Below are 14,606 nucleotides of genomic sequence, written 5' to 3' on the forward strand. Positions count from 1 at the left end.
TATTTTTTTTCCTTCCGGTGAGAAAAAGCATTAATCATCAATGATACTGGAATTATGCAACTGAATCAGACTATTTGGCTACAGATGAGAGCTGAATCCTGAGTAAGGTCCGTTTCATACACCTAGGCTTCCATAGAGAATAGGGCTATCAGGAAAGCCTAGGAGAAGCTCAATCCAATGCCTAATGGTCCTTCGCATTGTACGAGCATAATAGGGCATTGACCCTTTGCAAATAGGAAAACACGTTCAACTGGCACTCTTTCTTGAAATTTGTACAGATGGAGGCTATCTCCCACTGTACTAAAGAGATCAATCTTGCCTTTGTATATTTCAAATTTTCAATCATCCATAAAAGCATCTGCAGCGGAATATCATGGGAGGTATACGGGTCCATTACACGCATCTCACTATTCTAAAGAGATCAATTTCGCCTTTGTATATTTCAATCATCCATAAGATCATCTGCAACGGAGTGTCATGGGAGGTATACGAGCCCATTATACGTATCATTCTGATGATGCGTGTAATAGTGGTCCAGTGTCAGCAACGAACAAATTTTTTTGAAGCTGCAACAGACAAAATTTTTACCAGCAAGTTAAAGTTAGCAACGTTCATATAATTAAGTATGGATTATTATGATATCTTCGCATTTGAGATATCACATATTTGTTAAATAATTACATAATTATTTTTCAAAAAATAACAATATATTATTATTTTTGAGAGATAAAAAAAGATATATTGTTCAAACTTAGAAATTAACAATATTATTTTTTAGAAAATAAAAAATCCAAAAGGTAAAAGAAATATTTTATTCATTTATGGGATATGAGTTGTGCATTATTAAAATAAATATTTGATTTAATTATGAACCTATGCTATTATACCTTGTAGAGTGTAATTCATTGAGAGTGGGAGTATAATAAAAGAAGATAAAGTAAAATGCTGACGTGGCATGTGGATTACACTCCAAAGAATGTAAACCACTATGGATGCCCTAAGAAGGGGTTCTAAAAAAGAGGGGCAAGAATAAAAAACAAGAAGACCTAACTGCTGCTGCTGCTTTTTTAGCCAAAGATCTTGGTGAAATTCCACTAACAGCCCCCCGCAATCGGGTTTGATAGGTACAATTTCATGCGAGTCAAAATTGGATTTACGAAGGAGCGAGATTGCAGTGTTTTGAGTCTAATTTAACTTTTGTGTGAGACATATGTTTTTGCTTTTTCCATCATCAGAAGCCTACATCTTAACCTCCTCCCAAGTCCAAGTTTGCTATGGCTCTTCTGTAACACGCTAATGTGTAACACCATGTTACACATCCTCATGCATTGACATGGATCCTTCTTAAGTATTCAATTTAATTAGAAGAATAATTGTAATAATTTAAAGAGTACACATGTCAACATATCAAAGTATGTAACATGGATGTTACAAAGTTGCCACTTCATTAAAGGGTGAGAAAAATCTGAAATCCCCTTAAGGCATTGTTTTTAAACCCAGGTTTGATCGGTCGGATTGCGAACAGACCATGGCTATAGTTCGGTTCTTACTTTGGATTGATTAGACTTAAGAACCAGTGACGATTGTGTGAACCATGCAAATCACTCGAATTGAAATGAAACCGTTAGGCCGGCGATTTTTTTGTTTTTATCTATTAAACTGAAAAAAAAAAAAGAATAGGTTCTTCTTAACTCTAAAAACTAACCACTAGGTGCAAAATCCGTTCACTTTTTTCTCACATTTTGCCTCTTATCAAGTTTCTTGACTTCCTCCAGGCTTCAAGTTTCTTTATTTTTTTTTATTTAACAAATTTGCAATGTTTAATTCCTAAAGACATGGTTTAAAGTTTAAACTCACAATTTCCAATTCTCATAGACATGAATTTTGTTTAATTTTAGAATAATATGGTGTTTTTGGGTAGGATTTAAGATTATTTTTTAGTAGATACAATTGAGGTAAATTTTATTTGTTTAAACTTATAATTTAAAAATTTATTTGTGAAAATCCAAGTTCTTTGAAAATATTAAACTTTTTATCAGATAAAATCTTAAATTGGTCCATTAAAATGCCTTATTTTGTGCACGTATATTTATATAATTTATTTTTAAAAGAATTCATTAAATTAGGGTGAACCAATCCGATTGATTGAACCACAATCCGAACATCTCACCAGTTCAATTAATGGTTCGAGTTTCAAAACATTGCCTTAATATTTCTATTTACTTAAATTCTTTATTTCAGGTTATTAGAGTAAATGGAGAGTATTCTCATAATACAATGGTGTTTCTCTTTTAACTTTTTGTATTAAATTTTATAGCTACAAATAGCCATCATTCTCACCACGCAAAATTGTGCATGTATTATGCATTATAGAAGGAAAAGTGTGTGTACATATACATATACATATATACGTACATACATACATATATATACATGTATGTATGTATAGAGTTAGGAAGTGTGTTGTAGTCGGACTGTCACTAGTTAAATTGTTAGTTTAAGTGGTAGAATCAATCATATATAAACAAAATATAAAAACAAGTTAGTAAGTTAGATCAGGCGGTATAACCAGCCATGAATTGTTAGTATAAACGGAATAAATAAAACAAGTAAATGAATATGAATATCAGGCGGTTTAACTGACCATTTAAGAGAATTAGATTGAATATAAAAGTTTGTAAGAGGACTTACAAAGTTTGAGAAGCATGCTTGATCTTGATTAAAGCTTGCTCCTAATTTAAAATCTAAAAACTAAAAACTAGTTTGTATTCTAGAGAGAAAGAGGAGAGAATTCTTTAATTTAGAAAGAGAAGTTGAAGTGTAGAGAAGTTGTGTGTTTTTGTGTTAGGATTGAGGGGTACTTATAGCAAATTTTTTTGTGTTGTTACATTACTCGTTACAGTGATTTTTACTGTTTGTTATAATGTACAGTACCGCTACAATGTACAGTTTGTCTTTTTGCTGTCGTGTTTGCAGGGTAACTTGCCGGACAGCTATAGTGACTTTCGGTGCTATAGTTTTTATTTTGTTGTTCTGGTTGAGTTAGTTTGAATGTCCTTAGAAGTATCTGTTTGTGTATTTAGCAAATGGTTGCTGATAATTTTTGTTTTGTTTCCTGAATCATTTCGTCATATTGAAGTGTTTGTATTCTCCATTCCTTAAGCCAATGTTTGTTAAGGATTAACCTCTGAATTTTTCTTCGTTTCATGAAGCTTTGATCTTTCAGGATTCGGATTGTATAGTTTGTTGGTTTTGCCGCAAAGTTGTCATGCTTATATCTAAGGTGTGGAGGGATTCGATCACCAGTTTCTGTGTTGTACAATACAACATCAAAGTATCTGATTATGTCTTCTCTGCATTCCTGTTTGTAAGAATAGTAGTTTTTCGAAATGTGCAAGATTGTATCATCAGCAAGTTTGGTTGGGATCCAGTTGCTGATTTTTCTGGATACTGAGCTTGTCATCTTCCTGCAAAATAGAAGTTGTTAGTTTTAATAGTTTGGAGAAAGGTAGGAGGGCATTAGGATCAAGGAATTGAGATATTATGCCCTCATCTGTGGTTAGTTAAGGAATTAATTGGCGAATAAAAGATATTCCTAATATAACATTGTTAGTTAATTTTTTTGGCTAGAAAAAAGGTGTCTGGGATGGATAAGGAGGAGAATTGGATTTGAACATCTGACAGTTTGAAACTGACTTCAAATTTAGAGCCATTGACTCCCCTAAACCCTTCCTTGATTTTTTCAAAGAATTGGGTGGAACAAGGTTTCCAAGAATAGACCTTTGGTCTGCTCCAGTATCAAATAAGACTTCAGTTTCGATTACATAATTATTTCTAATTAGTAATCGAATTTGGACCAAGTGGTCTTTATCTTTCTTGGTTTTCTTAGATAATTAGTTTAAGAACTTAGTGACATCCTGAGTGTTTGAATTGGTAGGTTCTTCAGCTGGTACTAGGTTTTGAAGAACAAGGCTGTCAAGTTCTTGCTTAGCTTTGATTGCTCTGATATCTTCTTTCAGAAGATCAATTTCTTTTTGGAGATTTTGAAGGGTTAATGGCTTAGTAGGTTTAGAAGGAAACCTATCAAGAATGTCTGTGAGATTATAGATTTTGAGGAGTTTTGAGTCTTTAGTTAACGGGGTTGAAAGGGGTTGAGATTTGGTTCAAGGATTCTTTGAACTTGTTCAAGTAGAGTTGTCTTTTTTCTGTTTCTGGAATATGTTCAATGATGTCGAGAAGAAGATTTTGGTCTTTGGTCAACACATTGACTGTAGGACCTTCTTTTTCATCTTCATCACTGGTGGTTTAGGAAGAAAATGTTGAAATCTCATCATCTAACTGATTAACATAATCTTCTTCTCGTTCAGAATCATCAGTATTGATTCGATCAGAAGATTTGATATTTGGGCTTTGATCTGGTCTTCTAGACCTAAGATATTGATTTTTTAGTTGAATTTGCAATATCGGGCTATATATCCAGATTTATGACATTTGTAGCAAATGATTGGAGGTAGGGCTGGTCCTGTGATTTGAGGTGGTTGTATGGGAGGTGGTTGTTTATTGGACTGATATCCCTTTTTGGAAAAAGAAGGTTTTTCAAGATGTTTAGTGGGTTTAGGTCATTTATGAGATTTTTTGCAATAGTTAGATAGCCTAAATTGTTCATAGAAGAATCCAAGATCTTTTCTTCTCTGGGCTCAATCCTTTGCAAGTTGTCTGAGCATCTTGTCTTGTCGTCATACTTTGAATGCAACTTATTGAATCTGGCTGATTAACTGTCCATAAGTTATTGTTTTCCATGATACAGTCTCGTTGTATTGAGTCCTGAGTTCTTCTCCAACTAGGTCTTGTAGTGATTTGGGAAGGCCATTAAGAAAATTTTCTTTTCAATAGGCTTTGTTGCTGTCTGATCTTGTATATATTTTGGTTAAGAATGTGTCTTTGTACTTTCTGAAGTCTAAGAGATTTTTGCATTTGAGGTTGTTTAATAGCTCTGAATATTTTTGGGTCACCGACGAATGTCTTTGCGATAGTGAATATTAGTGTTGCTACTGCATTTGAGATGGTGTTTTCATCTTGAGGAATTGGTTCACCATTGATATCGATTTTGACTGCATTGAGAATGCTGTCCTTGTCTTCTGTAGTGAAGTGTTCATCCCACCAACCTTTGAATTACCCGGTGAATCTTGTTATTAGAATATGAGCAAATAATTGGTCAGTAAAACCATGTGTTATTCGATAGGTTTTTGCCACCATTGTCATTTGTTGAAGGATTGTAAGAATATTGTATTCGAAATCTCCATCTATGTTCCATTCATAAATGTTGTTTGCATTATATGAATTTTGCATAATATTGAGTTTTTCTTTAAGAAGAACATCTGGATAGGTAACTAAGGAGTAGTATATTGATTTTGCGGCAATGTTGTCATGCTTATATCTGAGGTGTGGAGAGATTCGATCACCAGTTTCTGTGTTGTAGAATACAACATTGAAGTATCTGATTCTGTCTTCCCTACATTTCTGTTTGTAAGAATAGTAGTCTTTCAAAATATGCAGGATTGTAATCATCAGCAAGTTTGGTTGGAATTCAGTTGCTGATTTTTCTGGATACTGAACTTGTCATCTTCCTGCAAAATAGAATTTGTTAGTTTTAATAGTTTGGAGAAAGGTAGGAAGGCATTAGGATCAAAGAATTAATATATTATGCCCTCATCTGTGGTTAGTTAAGGAATTAATTGGTGGATAAAAGATATTCCTAATATATCAGATTAGCAATAAAATAAAGAAAGTTTTTATAGATTATAGTCATACTTGTTTTTCATCTTCTTAAAACTAACCAGGCTAGTTTTTGATTAGACCAGAAAAATCTATTCAGTCAGAAGATATGGATATCTAATCATCCAAACCACCAGTGATGAAGATAAAAGAGAAGGTCCGGCGGTCAATATGTTAACCACAGACCAAAACCTTTTCCAAGACATCATTAAAGATTTTTTTGTCAAAGAATCCCTAAACCAAGCTCCAATCACTTTGAATTCCTTTAACCAAAGATCAAAGTCCCCTCTTTAATATTCCAGAAAAAGACAGCTTCAAAATTCCCAAACCAATTCCTTGTAATCAAAACCCCATAATTTCTTAGAAATTCCTGACAAATTTCCTATTCAACCAACGACCTTCCAAAATCTTCAAAAAGGAACCAACCTTGCAAACCTAAATAATAATTCTCAATTACTTTAGGATTATTCGGTCCCAATACGATTACTAATTAATGACAATTATGTAATCGAAACTAAAGCCCTATTTGATACAGGAGCGGACCAAAGTTATATTTTTGAAAACCTCATTCGAACCCAATTTCCTGAAAACTCTACTGAAAAGAGGTTTAGAAGAGCCAACAATTCCTAACTTGATATCAGAATTAAACTTTCAAATATATCAAACCCATTCTCAGATACCTTCTTTTTAACCAAGTATCTGACCAACAATATCATACTAGGAACATCCTTTCTCAATCAATTAATCCCTTTCCAAATCATCTGTAAAGAATAATATCTTTTAAACTAACTAATTCTTTTTTGCAGAAACATGACAGTAGAAGAAAGCAGTCCATCAGAAACACAAAATTGTTTCTTCGACGGATATTCTAATTGGGTACAAACCTTTCTCGAAGAAATATCCAACAATCAAACTAATGGAGGCCAAACATCATCAAATTGGAATCAAGCCAATGAAGGCCAAACATCAAATTGGATTCCTGATGAATCAACTTCAAATTGGATTTCTGATGAATCAACCTCATATTAGATCCCTAGTGAATCAACTTCAAATTAGATACCTGATGAAGCAACTTCAAACCAATTCCAAACAATTGATGAAAACTCGACAATAAACTAGATTCAGGAAATTGAAAGGAATAAAAATTCATTTTTAATCCCTGAAGATCCTGCTACTCAATCCTTTCAGATCATCATTGATCTATCAAATTTGATTTGGACAGCTCCGGAGGCAAACTGTTGGATGCTTGAGACTATCGTATTTTGTATTGGTTCTGCTGGTGCTACTTCAAGAAGTATCCGACTTTCGAGGAGTGTGATCTAGTTCCATGTGATAGATTTTGTGACTATAATCCGAGATATAGCTAGATCTGTTTGAAATATGATTGTTTCTTCCTTTTGTAATGTTTTTAGGGCATCATCTTCATCAAAAACCAGTATAGATATGCCTAGACACTCAACAACAGGAAGAAGATCAGTTCAAAAAGATCACTAACTTCTTCTATCTCAACTCGACTCCAAGATCTAGATCTCTCTTCCAAAATTTCACAAGTAAGGTATGCAACCAATAGGTCTATTCCTTCAGAAATTCAAGATGGATTCTCAAATGATGCAGATCAGGAAGGACTTCCTAAATCTCCTATATATTCTTTCATAACGGATAGTTGTCCTCAACTTGATGAGTTGAGGGTACTTACTATAGAATATCAAATTGACAAACAAAATCTCATGACAGAGTTTTATGCAAAATTCAACTATGCTAGAAGGACATGATTTTTTGACAAATACAAGGGACAACATCGACAAAAAATATAAGAAGAATTCTATGAATTCTTGATAAGAACAAGACAACACATCTAATTTTTCGATTGCTTTGAAGTATATTCTCAGAGAAACGGAATTGATTATCCCTTCTCCCAAACAGCAAATGTGGTAAAAAAGTGGCTGACAGCTGCAGAAGAAATTCAAGCAAAACTTTTACCACCAAAATCAATCACTTTTTCATACAAATCGACAAAAATAAATGCCAAACCATTAAAACTCAAAACTGCTCAGGATGAAGGAACAGTCAAACTCAAGAATATCCAGGGAATCTATGAACAGAATAACTACACCAACAAGTATTTACAAACACTCGGAGAGTATATTTTGACCCGACCTATTCCCAAAACTCCTTCCATAAACACTTCTTCATCAAATCCACTTTTCAAACCTCACAAAATACCAGCCAAGTTTCAGAAAGACCTCCAAATCAAACCTTTGACCCAACTAGAAAAAAGAATAGCCAAAATAAAACAATCCTTTTCTACCCCAATATCCAAACAAGGATCAAACAACCAAGGATCCACAAGTATTAGCCAATTAGCCTGCACAATAACTAAAGAAGAATTCCAAGAGTCTTTTTGACTTTAAACAAATTACATTAAGGGGGCGTTTGGTAAAAGGGTTTCGGAATGAAGTTATGGAATAAATCCCATGATTCATGTTTGGTTCACTACTATCGGAATTGAAATTTTGGAATGATGTCTAAAAATTTAGCATTCCTCCATTCCTTAGTAAGTCGGTGGATTTTGTCCAAAACCCAAGTCTGATTCCCAAATCTTATAATTATATAATATTAGTATAATTAATATTTATATATATTATATATTTATATTGTAATATATACATATATATAATAAATTATAATTATAATATTTTATTATAATATTAGTATATTATATAAATATATATTATAATTATTTAGTATAATTATAATATATATTTATATAATATATATTATAAATTTATTAATATTATATTATAATATATTTATAATATATATGTATATATATAATGTATATTATATGTGCATATAATTATAATATATACATGTATATAATATTAATAAATTATATAATTATTTTTATTTTTATTTTTTTAAATATAATAATATATAATTATAACTATATTTAATATGTAACATACATTATATTTATATAAAAAATTAGTAAAATTAATATTTATACATTATATAATTATAATTATATATTTATATTATAACATTTGTATAATTATATTTAATTTAATTAGTCACAAACTTATAATAATGATATTATTATATTATATAAATCTATATTATAATTATTTATTTCAATATAATTATAATTATATAATATATATTATAAATTTATTAATATTACATAATAATATATGTATATTTATAAATGTATATTACATGTGCATATAATTATAATATATACATGTATATAATATTAATAAATTATATAATTATAATTATAATTATTATTTTATATATAATAATGTATAATAATAACTATATTTAATATGTAATATACATCATATTTATATAAAAGATTAGTATAATTAATATTTATATATATTATATAATTATAATTATATATTTATATTATAACATTTGTATAATTATATTTAATTATATATAATATTTAATTTAATTAGTTACAAACTTATAATAATGATATTATTAGTTATATTTATTATATAATTTCTATTAATCTATGTAATATAATTGATATTATCAATTATACTAATAATTATACATGTTTACTAATAGAAATTATTAATTAGTTATACTAAATTTACCAATACATTTATACTAATATATTTAATTAGTAAAAATTTCTTATATCCCATTTACAAAGAGCCAATGAACCAAACATCAACTATAGTAATGATATACATTCCTGGCACTGAACCAAACAAATGTATTGTAATGATTGATTCCATTCCAAATCCAGGATGAATGATTTCGAATCCGAATCCGAATCCGATTCCAACATGCGAACCAAACGCCACCTAAGTCTCTTTTTCACAAAACCAAATTTTTAATTGAAAAAATTCCCAAAAGTTATACTACTCCCGACTTACCTATCCAGATATCCTTCTTAAAGAAAAACCCAACATTATGCAAAATTCATATAATGCAAACAACATCTATCAATGAAGTATAGATGGAGTTTTCGAATACAATATTCTTATAATCTTACAACAAATGACAATGGTGGCAGCAGCCTATCAAACATCACATGGTTGTACTGGCTAATTACCTGCCCATATTCTATAACAGGGTTCACCAGGTAACTCAAAGGTTGGTGGGATGAACACCTCACTGTAGAAGACAATGATAGCATTCTCAATGCAGTCAAAATCGATATCAATGATGAACCAATTTTTCAAGATGGAGACACCATCTCAAATGCAGTAGCAACACTAATATTCACTATCACAAAGACATTCGTCGGTGACCTAGGAATATTCAGAGAAAAATCATCAGAGCTATTAAACAACTTCAAATGCAAAAGTCTCTCAGACTTCAGATAGTATAAAGACACATTCTTAACCAGAATATATGCAAGATCAGATGGCAATAAAGTCTATTGGAAAGAAAAATTTCTTGATGGCCTTTCCAAATCACTATCAGACCTAGTTCGAGAAGAATTCAGAACTCAATACAACGAAACTGTGTCATGAAAAACAATAACTTATGGACAGTTAACCAGTCAGATTCAACCGGTTGTACTCAAAGTATGGCGACAAGACAAGATGCTCTGACAACTTGTAAAAGATCGAGCCCAAAGAAGAAAAGATCTTGAATCCTTCTATGAACAATTTGGACTACTTAACTATTGCAAAAAATCTCATAAACGATACAAACCCACTAAACACCTTGAAAAACCTTCCTTTACAAAAAAGATATCAGTCCAATAAACAACCACCTCAAGTCACAGGACCAGCCCTACCTTCAATTATTTGCCACAATGTCATAAATTTGGACATATAGCCCAAAATTGCAAATTCAACCAAAAAATCAGTACCTTAGGTCTAGAAGACCAGATCAAAGCCCAAATATCAAATCTTCTAATCGAATCAGATACTGATGATTCTGAATGAGAACAAGGTTATGTCAATTAGTTAGATGATGACATTTCAACATCTTCTTCCCAAGCCACCAATGATGAAGATGAAAAAGAAGGTCCTACAGTCAATGTGTTGACCAAAGACCAAAACCTTCTCCTCGATATCATTGAAGATATTCCAAAAACAGAAAAAAGACAACTCTACTTAAACAAGTTCAAAGAATCCCTGAACCAAACCTCAACCTCTTTAAACCTGTTAACCAAAAATCCAAGACTCCTCAAAACCTATAATCTCACAAACATTATTGATAGGTTTTCTTCTAAACCTACTAAGCCATTAACCCTTCAAATCTCCAAACAGAAATTGATCTTCTCGAAGAAGATATCAGAGTAATCAAAGTTAAGCAAGAATTTGACAGTTTTATTCTTTAAAACCTAGTACCAGCCGAAGAACCTACCAATTTAAATACTCAGAATGACACTGAGTTCTTAAACCAATTATCTAAGAAAATCAAGAAAGATAAAGACCACTTGGTCCAAGTTCGATTACTAATTAGCAATAATTATGTAATTGAAACTGAAACCTTATTTGATACTGGGACAGACCAAAGCTGTATCCTTGAAAACCTTGTTCTATCCCAATTCTTTGAAAAAATCAAGGAAGGACTTAGGGGGGCCAGTGGCTCTAAACTTAAAGTCAGTTTCAAACTGTCAGACGTTCAAATTCAACTCTCCTCCTTATCCATCCCAGACACATTTTTTCTAGCCAAAAAATTAACTAACAATGTTATATTAGGAATATCAATTAGTTCCTTACCTAACCACAAATGAGGGTATAATACCTCAACTTCTTAATCCTAATGCCTTTCTACCTCTCTCCAAACCATTAAAACTAACAAATTCTGTTTTGCAGGAAGATGGCAAGCTCAGCATCCAGAAAAATCACCAACTGGATCCCAACCAAAATTTCTGATAATACAATCCTGCATATTTCGAAAGACTACTATTCTTACAAACAGGAATGCAGGGAAGACAAAATCAGATACTTCAATGTTGTATTCTACAACATAGAAACTGGTGATCGAATCCCTCTATACGTCAGATATAAGCATGACAACATTGCCACAAAATCAATAAACTATACAGTTCGAAACCTGAAAGATCAAAGTTTCATGAAACGAAGGAAAATTTAGATGTTAATCCTCAACAGACATTGGCTTAAGGAATAGGGAATACAAACACATGAATATGATGAAATGATTCAGAAAACAAAATAAGAATTATCAGCAACCATTTGCTAAATACCTAAACAGATGCTTCTAAGGATATTCAAACTAGCTCAACCGGAACAAGAAAATTAAAAAATATTCTCATTGTATCATCGAAAGTCACTGTAGCAGTCCGAAAAATTACTATGCAAACACAGCAACAAAAAGGTAAATTGTGCATTGTAGCGGTACTGTACACGGTAGCAAACAGTAAAAATCACTGTAACGGGTAGTGTAGTAACACAAAAAAAATTTGCTATAAATACCCCTCAATTCCAACACAAAAACACACAACTTCTCTACACTTCAATTTCTCTCTCTAAGTTGAAGAATTCTCTCCTCCTTCTCTCTAGAAGACAAACTAGTTTTTAGTTTTTAGAATTCAAACAAGGAAGTAAGCTTTGATCAAGAATCAAGCAAGCTTCTCAAACTTTGTAAGTCTTCTTACAAGTTTCATATTCAATCTTATTCTGTTGAACGGTCGGCTGAGCCACTTCATATTCATATTCATTTTCTTATTCTTGTTTACTTATTCTATTTATATTAATGATTCATGGCCGGTTATATCGTCTGATCTAACTTACTAACTTGTTTTTATATTTTGTTTATATATTCTGTTTATATATGGTTGGTTCTACCGCCTAAACTAACAATTTAACTAGTGACAGTCCGATTGCAACCCACTTCCTAACTATTTTGCTCTGTATTTCCTTTACTTTCTTTATTTTCCTAGTTTAAGGGGCTAACCCCTCATCCCGTCTGGTATCAGACAACTCAGCCGACAATTCAACATTATGCAAAATATAGTTGTCTGGTTTAAGGGCATAAATAGTACAACAAATTTTAAGTGGCAAAATATTTTAACCCTAAAGTATATAAATATACATATACATGTATATACATACATAAGATCACCAACATATATACACACACAAGAATACTAATACATACATACATACACATACATACATACTTATATATACACACACACACCTACTATATAAGGAGGAAGTGAAATTATTGTAGCAACCCCAATGAATGTCAAGTGACTCCCTTTCATTTTGACACCTAGAATATTTCTCTTTTGAGAAAACTATCTTCATTTTTTCTTTTCTTCTTTTTGCTTTCCTTTTTTTTTGTTCACCTTGTTTCTTTTCTTCAACGAAAGACAACTAAACAAATCCTCATATACACTGTTGCTTCCTCATTTAGTTTCCACTCTGTACACCTTTATTTTTTTCCTTCATCCTAATCGTTTACTCTACTTTTTTTCTCTATGGGATTAGTTGATACATTTTCTTTCAATTTTGTCCATAATTAACCAAATGAATGGTTTCATTGTAGGAGATCAAGGATGGGTTTGATATTTCCTTTTTTGCTTAGTCCAATAATTATCATTCATGATCTTCTACTCTTACCGTCTCTCTTTGGTATGTACTATTTAATATTTTTTGTCATTTTTTGCCTCCTAATTAGAAACCTTTGCTTATTTCTTTTCTCGTCGCTTCCTCCTTCATCTGACTTTCTTTTTCTCCCTAAAAGAGGCAAGTTGAAGTTTGTATGTGATGCTGTGAATACCTTTTCCCCCTAAATATAAAGAAATGTGCTTTTATTTTTCCATTTTATAATTTTATTTATTCTAAAATTACTTTTTGGCCTTTTATTTTTTTAAAAAAATTCCCTAAGGTTGACAAGAGGACGGGTGGTGATTACATGAAGAATCTTTAGATTGACAATGAAAGAATTGTAACTACTTTTCCCCCCATAAAATAATAAACATCATTGCACATATTCATTCCAATTTTAATTTTTTATTTATTAAAATGTTATTTGATAATAGGGTGATAATGCTAGAGTGGAGGAGGAAGAATCTGACAAGTGAATGTCCAAGGTAAATGATGATCAAGAAGGAAATTGTGAGGCATGTTGAATTAAAAATTAATCAAAATCTCTTAATTTATGGATAAATAATTATATTTTGATATTTTGATTTATATAAAGTTTCTTAATAGTGAAAAGTGCTTATTTACTAGATAAGGTGGATGATATGTAAAATAATTATTGGGGCTAGAAATTTAGGGTGTGAAGAAAATATTTCATATCTCTTTATTTTGAATTACTAGCCTTGTTCATGATGAGTAGTTTATTTTCATAGTCTCTAATTTTAGCAAATGATAGCTTGAGATTAAAAGAAGTATAAAATTAAATTTCAGAATCTTTTGTTTAAACTGGTTCTATATGACTTTCTAATTTTAGCAAATGATAGCTTGAGACCGTTAATGAAGGATTCTCCCGAATAACATTGGATTTTCTAGGCTTCTGGTAGAAGTACAATTCGATTTGCCAAAGTTTGGTGAAAGCAGGGACTTTTTTCTTTGGGATTAAGGATTGGCAGTGGCTTGAGCAAATTTGAAATTTATATATATTAAGATTTGCTTGCGTGTCGACTTTGTATTTGACCAGTTAAAGCCATTTTCTCATGCAGTTGTGGTTACATTAGGCAAAATTGATCTTTACAACTTGCATTTTGACAAATTCAATTGTCTTGAAAGAAGTTGGGTATACCTTTTCTCATCCAATAGAACATGTATCATGAATACTACTTGACATCGACTCCTAAATCATCCAGAGTAAAGTTTAACTCTGATGTTGCACGAATTCTTCTACGACCTGCAATGTGAATT

This window comes from Coffea arabica, chromosome 6e, assembly GCF_036785885.1.
Source record: "Coffea arabica cultivar ET-39 chromosome 6e, Coffea Arabica ET-39 HiFi, whole genome shotgun sequence".
In the NCBI taxonomy this organism is placed as follows: domain Eukaryota; kingdom Viridiplantae; phylum Streptophyta; class Magnoliopsida; order Gentianales; family Rubiaceae; genus Coffea; species Coffea arabica.